The following is a 12,256-nucleotide window of genomic DNA, read 5'->3' on the forward strand; positions in this document are numbered from 1 at the left end:
GTGGACCATATCGGGAGCCATTGTGATGAAGTGAGTTCAATCAATCCAATGACATCAGGCTAACTGGCTTTAATTGAGCTTAGCGACGTAGACGCAGCCAGCATCTGTGACAGTCTCACATATAACACTCGTGTCCTTTTAAAAGTTTTAAATCTAATATGTCTACGTTTATCGCTGGTTTTATATGCGCCTTATTACTGGTAAGTTTTTTCACTTAACGTTAACCAAACCTAAAAATCGCATGTGATAGTAATGTTCATAATAATTATTCTTTTAGGCAGCTGTCATTGTCCTCTTCATAGCGTACTGCATGTTCTGCAAAGAACGACACAAATCAGAACGCTTTCAATACGATATAACTGATACACGTTTATCGAATTACGAAGTTGCGCAAGAGAAAAATAAAGGAAATAAGGAAGTGGCTGGTGTTTTCGTGCTTGCAAGGAAAAGTCACAAACAGGACTATAGTTACTCGAAAAGGCCGGATTATCCTGAGGGACCTGTTGGAGTACAGCCGAGTATGGAAACTAGTAGGTTAATAGAGATCGTAAGCGATAGTTCACCAGACACTGATAAACGCAAATGTGTTGACTTTAATCTTGACCCCGACGTACCATACCACAGTGAAGTATAAAGTTACATAATCTGTATTATTGAAACCAAATACAGCAAACTCAACTCTATGTTTACTATTTATTCACATCTTACGTGTTAACGTTAGCTAATAATAATTTATAACTAGCTGGATATATTTTATGCGATTGTGAATTTGCAATTGTAGCAATAATCATTATGTTAACTGTATTTAATTCAAAGACTTTTAGGATAATATTATTTAACGCAACAAATAAATATACTTAAAAAATTGTTTTTTATTATTTTGTACCCAATTTTGAGAATCATTATTATTTGTTTAATATTTCATTATTAAAGTAAAATGCCCTTCTTACCTACAATTTAATCAGACTATTTAATCATTAATAATCAAAGGGGAAGCTTACAATTTTATATTTTTTAAGAGAATATAAAAGATTTGGTGTTTATGAAAGCATTCCACTTAAGATTTATTAAAACAGCGTAAATATAAAATTAAAAGATACAAAAATAAGACAAGCCATCACCTTTGAGAAATACACATATAAAAAACTGTTTAGGCAAAAATGTCCCGAAAATTGACGTAGACAATTATATATAGTTATAATAATTTATAGTGTCTAAAAATTAAAGAGCGATTATTCTATCAAATCCTTCAGACCACTAGCCATTTTGTCGATGACACTTTTTTCAGTAGGCTTAAACACGTGGACGACAGCATCGCCAGCATCACTAAGAGTCTTCACGACTCCATTCCATGCATTCTTGAAAGATTCCGCAACATCTCTTTTCATTGGTTGCGAACCTGATTCAGCCGGCAGAGCACTTGTGAAGACGGCAAGCACCTAAAAAAATTAAATCAAACTATTCTTATATCATTTTTATCATTTTCTTCTTTTCATGTCCAAGTTACGTCAGTAGGTGCTGGGGCTGCTGCTTCGACTGCCAAAGACAGCAAGCGTCGGAAATATGTCGGTCTAAGTGGGTCATACATCTTTGTGCCCTTTGGTGTCGAGACACTTGGCCCGTGGGGCCCAGAGGTGCAGAGATCTACGAAGTATTATGTACGCACCTCAATAGGGCTACTGGAAGCTCAAGGGCTGGCAGCTATTTCGGTCAACGGATCAACCTAACTAGCTTGTTCGGTTGCCAGTATTCTTGTTATAATGATAGTTTTAATGAAATGTTACCATAGACAGTATTGTAGATATAGATATGAGATTTGTTTTTTTTTTAAATAAAAATATCAATAATTTTATCTCAGAATGTAAAAAATTAGAAACAACTACTAGTAGGAGGCTTTTTTACACACGATTCAGTCAAGATCACACGGCGGACCACAGCAGCGCTTTTTACTGCCGTGAATTTAAACATTTACATTGTTTTTGCTTTTCTTCTCCACTACTGGAGGTTGGCCGTCAGCTCAGCAAATTTTTCGCAGTCTTGCGCCAAGCAAAATAGTATTTCCACGCTGGTGATCTTCGTCCATTCCCGGATGCTACGAAACCAGGACTTCTTTATTCCAGCGCGTCGTTTGCCCTCTACTTTGTCCATCATTATAAGTTGGAGCAGTTAGTATCTCTCGTATGATACGTGGCTTAAATATTCACTATTATAACCTTGTTATAATAATAATTGTAGACACTTCTGAACACTTCATATCTATAATCTCATATGTTTTACGTATCCAACTTTGCTCAAAGTTGTCTGTTCATTTTAAATTAATTTTGATTCTCCATTCATACAAAATTTAACACTAATTCTGTTTAACGTTGTCCCTAAAATTTTTTATCTCAATCTGTTCAATAAAACCATTATATCAAACACACTCCATATCTGGATTTAAATCGTATGATAACCAAATACTTACAAATAATACTAAAAATACAAATCGCAGCTCCATATTATATTTTAATACACACATTTTGAATGAGTTAAGCGGCTTAGCAGAGCACTCATCAATCTCCAACTGTGTTAAATCAACAGGAAAGCCTAATTTTACTTTGGACACGCACGTGTGTCTGTATGACAAATAAATATTGGGAGCAATGTTAACTCCAGGGCTATGTCTGACACAATCTAGATTTATTAATTTCATTCAATCTTCTATCATAATTGATTTCGCGCTTGTCTGCATAATGGAACAAATAGAATCAGGCATTTACTTAACAAAGCCTATTTATGAAATATTTATGAAGAGACGTGATACATAATTCGTCATACTATCATTTGGGCAAGATGAATAAGTTTTTGATTTGTTTTTGTTTTGCAATGCCGAAGAAGTTCTAAGATCTGTAAGTAAATCCTTTTTTTAAATTACATTTTATTTGGGAAGTAGCAAGCATGACATCGATTGGTATATTCTGGGAAAATCCAACTTACTAATGTTCTTAATTATGTCAAAATAAAAATATGATTATTTTGAGCTAGGTCATATATTGGGTATGCTTTCGATTTTAACACTTCTCTAGTCTGAAATAAATATCAAACCGTTATTAAGTGTAGGTTAGTTTTTTTTAACTATATAGTGAGTGAATGTCACAATGAGTTTCTTGCCACTTCTTCTTATTAAAGCTCAACCCTCAAAGGCGGTGGATATAAAAATAAAAGTCATTTCCTTGACGAAATATAATATATAATATTAATTACAAGTTTAAGAAGAATTGTCAAATTGTAAGTAGAGGTATTTGGTGAGTATTGCATGATATGTAGATAGGATTCTTTTATTGTTGTTTGCTTGAGTTCTCGTAACAGGTTTCGTCATGCTCGCTTAAATGCCACTGCTTGTGGCGGCGACATGGGACGGGTCGTCCCCTTCCCTAAAATAATGGTTGAGGCAGGCGTTGGCTGGCTGCACTGAACTGAACTGCGGCCGCGGCTAGACGGGCGCTGCTTGTGGTGGCAGGATGATCCTGTTGACGGAGGCTCGGGTTCAACACACACACACACACACATATTATACACACTACATATATATATATATATGTGTGTGTTGGCACGGCTGGTCTATTAAGCAAACTGCTGATTTGCAACATATCATTGATATGCATAAGAAACAGTGTAGGGTATAACACGCAGCCTTGCATGACACCAGCGTTTATGAGTTTGAAGTTGCAGCATGTACCGTTAATAACAGCCTTGATGTTCAGATCTACCAAAAAGCTAGTGATATAATTACACAACCTCTCCGTCAGCCCACGTGGTTAGGCAGTTTCGTTATAAGCGCTTTGTCCCTCACCCGATTTTATATTTAGAAAAAAATAATATCTTCATTGGTATCATATCACTTTATAGGACTTATCAGTCATCATCGGGTAAACATGATTATTCTCACTAAAAAAAACTGTTTTATTTAAAAACTAGTATGATAATATTATTAAATTTAAATTAGCAATAATTAGCGACAATATCTCTAAAAGACTAAAAATGTTGTGTTTCGCATACATTATTAATAAATACTTTTACTTCCCTGAACACACGTAGTTTACCTTGATTTACAATTAGTAATGGCTAAGCCAACCGTGACAAATGTGCTACGTGAAGCCTGAAGGATTGAATTACTGCAAAATCATAGGGAGCTGTACTATATCGGTCAATGGAGTGAATCTAGAACGATTTCTTTTTTGTGTTTGCAGAATTTTATACGAGATTTTATTTTTACACGAAATAAAAAAAACACATGTTAAGGATGAGCAATACTGGTATTTAACTCTTGAGAAATCCATCTTCTCTCTCTCTCTCTTTAAAGAGAGTTGAGTAAATCCATCAAATTTAACATGTTATATACTTCGTATCAATGTCAAAATCGGGCTGAAAGTGCGTCAGTTATTCAATATATAACAATCCATTATTTATGTAGTTTGGCAGGCACCCCTATCTATTCGCCATCCCGTGCAAAAGAATCTGGATATTAAATCACTTACACATAAATCAATATTAACCCAACTAAAGTTGTTAAATAAATAAATATTTGATATGCAATAATTATATATTATATTATAAATGCAATCAGGATGCCGAATAGATCCTGATTGACTAAAGGTTAAGTTGGCATTCCCAAATCGAACTGGTCATAACCAGGGTGAGAAAACTTATGTGGATTTTTAAAACTCTGCGGCACGTTATGAATAGCACAGTCCTTAATAAAATATACATCGCTTTGGCTCAATCAGTGATCACCTACTGCATCCCGGTATGGGGGGGCGGTGCAACTAAGATAAGCCTCTTACAATTGGAAAGAGCTCAAAGTTCACTTCTCAAGGTCATGTACTTCAAACCTTTAAGATTTCCAACTGATTCACTCTATTTGACTTGTAATGTTTTGACAATTAGGAAACTTTATGTTCTTAACATCATTTCAGCCGTCCACAGGTTACGTCCGCTAGATCACGCCAAATTGATCAGTAGAAGAAATGATAAGGTAGCAGAATCCATTACTGTTCGCACTACTTTTGCTGAACGACAGTTTAGCTGTCAATCAGTGTTCTTATATAATAAAATAAATCGTGCCCTAAATGTACATCCTATGACATTACATATTTGCAGAAACGCTTTAAATAATTGGCTAACTTGTCTTGCTTATGATGAAGTGGAAAATCTTCTGATCAGACTGACATGATAAACACACACATTGTATAGATGGACCCAATCAAAGGTCAAATTCAAATCCACATCCACACACTCACTCACTCACACACACAAACACACAATTAATTGTAAATTTTAAAATTTGGTTTTTAATCATTTCTGTTTATTTCTATATTGTTCACTAAATAAAATGTATCTGCTAAGGAAGTTGCGAGATTCCCAATACAAGTGTCCTGAGACAAGTTACTGGGAAGTCTCAACCACTAAAAAATGTATATGTAATCTTTGAAATAAACGAAATTTATTTATTTATTTAATAATAAGTTGGAAGAGAATGAATTAGTCCTAGTCTAGCCATAAATTCTGCATTTTTTTTAAGTAATTCTTTATTGAAGTCTCAGCAATAAACACTAAAGAATTCTTTCCTCAATTACGACATTTGGCTGCCTTTAATCTGTTTTTGTTTGCTTGTTCTAAATATTTCATAAGTGCTTCGATGTTGTGTACCGTTTAGAGCAGGCTATGTCTACTAAAACTGAGCATAACTTGTAGTCCAAGGTTAGGCTGGAACAGGGCCAGTCTTCAGCTCTTGTAAGGTCCGGAAAGTTGGTTTGGGGTATATCCTGTATATCAGCCATAATTATCAGACTTCAAGTCTTCTTCTGTATTCTTATATTTTGTTTCCTTATTTAGTTCTAACTGCACACAGCCGGGCCGATCTTTTATGGTCTTCGACAGAGAATGTATTGGTATATCATTATCTATCAATAGTACGATATACGAACTTTCTACTGACATCTTTGGAAGAGTCTTGGAAATGGCTGATGGCTTTGTACTAGCATTTTGTACAAAACAATAACTGCAATTTTGTTTTATTTAACTGTTTAAAAAATATGTCTAAAAGCGGGAAAGGCTCTCACTTCCTAACATAATAAACAAGATTTTCAAATTTTTTGCCAAATTTAAATTAAAAAACATAAGAATTTGTAGTGTTAATATTTTGGTACCCTGAATAGTAATCAATAATTATGACTATAACGTAAAATATAACTATAAAAGTAATATTTTATGATAAAAATATTTTAAAATAATATGTTGTGCAGAAGATGACATCCCCTCTTGGCCCTAAATTGAATAATGAGTTCGGACCGGATATATCAGCGGTACCAATAAATCAAATAATATATTTATCATACATGACGCACGCACTTCTAGAATAAATCTCACATTTGCAATTTTGTTCTGCAAAATATGAATATACCTTGGTATATTTATTTATTATTTATTTCAAAATCAGCTTGGAGTCATTTCTAGGTATATGATTGTTTGTGTGTGTTTTAGGAGGAGAGCATGGTATTCACTCTATTGAATACTTGGCCAATCCATGCTACAACATCTCATACTGACGAATTGCTTCCATGAAGCTAATAATGTCCCTGGAGGAGACTTTAATGAACGAAGGTCTTTGAATGTAACAGTCTTAGTACTACGGCATTTTTTTAAAAAAAAATTAAAAAATTTGTTAAAAAGATTAGGCAATGATGGCTTGCCCAGCCTATTTTAAATATTTTCATAGTATGTCGGTATGTAAGTTTTGACAGGAATGCCTTGTGCCATACACCTTGTGCCACCCATCTATGTGTTAGGTATACCAGAAGATCGCCAGTCGACCGACCATGGCGAAAGCCGTACTGCCGGTCGTTGATCAACTGGTGACCCTCAAGGTATACTAAGAGCTGGCGGTTAATTATGCTCTCCATGATTTTGGAGAGCAAGGAGGTAATAGCAATAGGCCTGTAGTTTGCCGGATCCGAACTGTCTCCTTTTTTATTGGATCGGATGGACAAGGGCTGACTTCCATAAATCAGTGAAAGTGCCGGAATAAACGCGTTAGCACCGGCGCGGCGTCAACTCAGGGGCACACGTTCTAAGCACGATTGGAGAAATGCCATCCGGACCTCTCGATTTCCTGACGTCTGACGTGTTGACAGAGCTCGCCGAACAGTTTTCTGTCTGAACTGTACTTCAGGCATGGAGCTCTGACTCCGCGGGATGGTCGGCGGTGTTTTTCCGTTGTCGTCCAGAGTCGAGTTGGATGCAAAAAGAGTGCACAGGAGATCGGCTTTCTCTTTTATGATATGGGCCAGGTGTCATTCCTCATGTGCAACGGCGGCATGGACGGCTTGTTGAAGTTACCAAGAGCAGCTTTCGACAACGACCAGAACTTGCGTGTTCCGGTCGGGTAACTGGAAAGCTGCTCGCCGATTTTGACGACGTGCTTCAATTTCGCACGGGCGATTTGCCGCTTAAAAAATCTGGAGGCACGGGTATATTTTCTCTTCAGAACTTTGCAGTTCGGATCCTTTGAGACCAGCGCCGCAACCCAAGTTCGAAATGCATGTTTTTTGCAGTCAGATGCTGCTTTAACTGACGCATCGAACCAGGGCTGTGATCTGCCACCGATCGGTACTACAGAGCTTGGTATAAAAATATCCATACCCTGCAGTATCACATCGACTACTGCAACGGCGCAGGCACTAGGATCATCCGAAGGGAAACAAACCTTGCCCCAAGGGTAGGATGCAAAAAAGGAACGCATCCTATCCCAATCTACTGACTTGTAGTGCCAAACGCGTCGGGTCGCTGATGGTCTGCGATGTTGGCGTCGGATAGGCACTACACTCCTGACCAGGCAATGGTCAGACGTTCCGAGAGGGGCGTCGATAGAGACCTGGTAACTATCGGGATGTGTTGTCAGCAGAAGATCTAAAACGGACGGATCCACATCCGGGAGCCGCGTTGGCGACTCAAACAATTAGGACAGACCATACGCCAATGCAAAATTAGCAGTCTGTGGTACGTGATCCAAGTCATTTGACATTGTGCCCGTTGAAATCACCCAAGTCTACGATTTCAGCGGAGGGGATCTGTGCAAGCACGTCATTAAATGCCGCTTGAACGCAGCCCATAAGGTGATCCGTTTCTGCGTTGCCACTGTGGGTCCAGTAGACACACACATAGATGCGGACGCAGTCCTCTAAATCTACGCGGAGCCAGAGAGTTGACAGGTCCCTTCAAAATTTCCAATACGGCGACACAACGACGCCTAAACCAATTTATATGAACGAGCATTTGACGTTAGAAAAGAAAAAGTTGTTTCGTATCTGTCGGGAAACTGCAAAGAAAGAAAAATATCAATATGTCTGGATCAAACACGCAACAATACTTGTGCGGGAATCTAACAATCATGCGGCTTTTGCGATACGATCACAGAGTGATATATCTAAAATTAAAGCTGGTGGTAGCAGGATACTTAATGTCAACAAATAATTTATGTTACTTTGTTTTATCAATTTGCTATATTATGCTATTTTCTGTTCATGTTTCCTTTTATGGTGTTTAGTTAAATATTTTTATACGAAAATAATCTCTTGTGTTGTATGTCCGTACATAACGAATGGCGCTTGGATTGTAGGGAGTATAATTCAAACTCGGATCTCATTTATTCTACGTTTATATAACTGAAATCGCAAAAATTGCTTTGGTAACGTACAATGGGCTTTATAATAATAAAGATGGCTAGCATTAAGTGCTACTATCAAAATTGTAGGGGCATTCGCAGTAAATTACATACGTTGTACATGAATATTCTTTCTCACGAATATGACTTAATTATATTAATAGAAACGTGGTTGATACCTGAAATTGACAATAGTGAGTTCATAGACCAGCGCTACAATGTTTACCGTTGTGATCGCAACCGAAGTGCTACGAATAAAAAGGATGGGGGAGGCGTGTTAATAGCTGTCTTAAAGGGTCTACGACCAATGCCTATAGATTTAATTTATCATAGTAGTTCTTTACAAGGAATGGAACATGTAACTATTTCTCTTCCCAAGTCAAACGGTTCAAACCGACATATTATCACCGCAGTCTACATACCACCGAAAACGTCAATAGAGTCGTTTATTGCGTACTTCGATTTATTAATAAGTACTCTAGAAGAAACAACTATAGAAAGTTTCTCGCTGTTTGGGGACTACAACATGCCAAATATAGAATGGGTGTCCAAGATCGATAGTCTTAAAGGCTTTGATTGTAAGGGCACATCCCCACTAAGTACTCACTTAAGTAACTTTTTGTCATATCTTGGGGCAGTGCAGTATAATTGTATTAGGAACGGAACAGGAAAAATATTAGACTTATTAATATCTAACAAAGAGGTTGATATCACTGTACCTACTATTCCACTTTTACCCATAGATAACCATCACCCCCCATTTTGTGTTTCAATCGCTTTTAAGGTTGTTTCTTATCATATGCCGCGGTGCCCACTATTAAAGTATAATTTTTATAAAGCCAATTTTGACTTTATAAACAAGGACCTGGACAATCTTGACTGGCCTACGATACTCATTACAAGCGATGTAGACGAAGCTGTTTTTATTTTTTATAACTCAGTTTTTGGTATAATTAAATTATACACTCCTCTGACAAAGCAAAAATCTACTAGATACCCTATTTGGTTTTCATCATCGTTAATTCACATTGCTAAAAACAAGAAAAAAAGCTTGGGTTAGGTGGAAGAAGTATAAAAACGCTTCTGATTATGAACAATTTTCTTTATTCAGATCTAGGTTTAAATTAGAAAGTAACAAATGTTTCACAAAATATTTATCGTCAGTTGAAAAAAAAAAAAAAATATAAAACATTTTTGGTCATTTATATCAAATAAAAAAACAAAATGTAGTATTCCTTCGTACATGCGTTACAAAAATCTTCAATCGATTGAACCTCACAGAATTTGTCGAATGTTCTCTGATTTTTTCCACTCTGTGCATGAACCTTCCTCTCTTTCACTCAATACATGGTCGCCCCCGCCAGAATCAACGGCGAATGATATAACTTTAGACTATGTACACCTCACTGAAAATAAGGTTCGAGTAGCATTAAAAACCCTGGATTCATCAAAAGGTACTGGCCCTGATGGGCTGCCTGCATTTTTCCTTGTTAGAACGGCTAATGCCATTTGCAAACCTTTACACCTGATTTTTAATAAATGTATTCTATATGGTGTTTTCCCTGAAGTATGGAAACGTGCAAGCATTGTACCAGTTCATAAGAGCGGCTCTAAACATTTAGTGGAAAACTATCGTCCCGTTTCTATTTTATGCGAAGTAGCAAAGGTTTTTGAACGACTTGTACATAATGAACTTTATCCTGTTGTCCATAGTACACTTTTAGAGGAGCAACATGGTTTTGTTAAAAAGCGATCTACTATTACCAACCTAATTAATTTCACTTCTCTTCTATTTAATAATATGGACAATAACGTTCAAACAGATGTGATTTATACTGATTTTATGAAGGCATTTGACAAGGTGGACCATGAAATTTTGGTAGGTAAAATTGCTTTTAATGGTATACGTGGTAATTTGTACCGCTGGTTTTCTTCTTATATTACAAAAAGAACTCAAAAAGTAGTTATGAATGGATTTAGGTCTGAAAGTATAGATGTCACCTCTGGCGTACCTCAGGGCTCCATACTTGGACCTCTCCTGTTTATTATTTATATTAATGACATAAAGCAGTGTTTTGATAATTGTAAATTTTTACTATATGCTGATGATCTAAAAATATTCAAGTCAATTACAAACCTCAACGATTGTGAGTTAATCCAACAGGACCTAAATAGATTATCTGATTATTGCAGAAAGAATAAATTAACATTAAGCCTACATAAATGTAATTCTATCAACTTTTCAAAAAAAAATGCATTATTAATTATAATTATATGTTACATTGAGTAAAGTTTTATCTGTTAGGGACCTAGGAGTTATCTTGGATAGTAAATTACACTTAAATCTTCATATTGACAAAATTGTTAACACTGCTTTCAAAATGTATGGATTTATCATGAGAACATCCATTGACTTTAAGGAGCCCTATACTTTTTTACATTTATATAAATCCCTTGTACGTTCCCAATTGGAATATGCCGTTCCTATTTGGCACCCTTTTTATAAAAAGTATTACGAAATGATAGAAAATGTCCAACGTAAATTCTTAAGATCCATGAGTTACAGATGCTATGGCAATTACAATATGTCGTACGCAGATTTGATAGATAAGTATAAACTACTATCCCTTCAATCAAGGCGCAAACTTCTTCAATGTATGTTTCTGCACGGCATTATACATAGCAAATTTGATTGTACAGAATTGACCAACAAATTAAATGATGTTATTCCTAGAACAGCCCATATCCGAGGACTGTGTAATCGTAAACTTTTTGCAACTGGTAAATTTCGTACTAATGCAGGAATAAGATCACCTCTGTATCAATTAGTTGACAATTACAACAAAGAATTCATTAGTGTTGACATTTCCCATTTATCCGAGAGCCAGTTCAAGTGCCAAATTAAAAAAAAAATACTGGATAATATTTAATTTATTAACATACATTCTTTTAAATACCTACTGAACATCATAAGTACTTTAGGTTAATATCATTGTATATATAGTCATAATTTAGTGTAGATTTGTGTAGATAATTATTTCTTTGCTTTTCCTTTTTGTGTTTATTAATTGTTTGATTTTTATAAATTTAATTTACTCCAACTAGCCATAATATTAAGAACATTGTTTATTTCTCTTTAGTTTCAATTAGTATTGTATATACATTTCTTTTGTACCTAACATTGAATACCTCAAAGTTTTTCATAGTAAGATGTGGATAGCGTATCTGACTACAATTTTATTAGACTTAATTGTTATTTCTTTATGTATCTACTTTGTAAGTTGTAGTTGTTTGCTTTTCCTAATAAAAAAAAAAAAAAAAAAAAACAGATATCCTCCATAACGTACACAAGTACCCCGGGTACTTAATTTTGTACCCGGGGTACGTTAAATACGACGTATCGCTAGTTCGAGATATCTGCGTCTCCGTAAGGAAACACAAGGCCGGCTGCGCCGTCTCAAGGTGGTGGTGGACGGCGTTTAAATTGGAATGAATTCTCCAATGTTACAAAAGTCCAAATTAAGCGTGGAGCGGGGTGCCATGGTGTTGCTGCCC

The 12,256-nt window shown here is 35.9% G+C and overlaps 1 long non-coding RNA gene across 1 annotated transcript; it reads right to left on the bottom strand.

Annotated features, from left to right (window-relative positions):
* Positions 1–1,032: 1,032 nt before the first annotated feature.
* On the bottom strand, positions 1,033–2,613 carry LOC126976934 (uncharacterized). The gene is made up of 2 exons (XR_007732037.1): positions 2,465–2,613; positions 1,033–1,439 (listed from the first exon to the last, which is right to left on the bottom strand). It is a non-coding gene; the product is annotated as an uncharacterized LOC126976934 (long non-coding RNA).
* Positions 2,614–12,256: the final 9,643 nt, after the last annotated feature.

The sequence above is a fragment of the Leptidea sinapis genome, chromosome 42 (assembly GCF_905404315.1).
Source record: "Leptidea sinapis chromosome 42, ilLepSina1.1, whole genome shotgun sequence".
In the NCBI taxonomy this organism is placed as follows: domain Eukaryota; kingdom Metazoa; phylum Arthropoda; class Insecta; order Lepidoptera; family Pieridae; genus Leptidea; species Leptidea sinapis.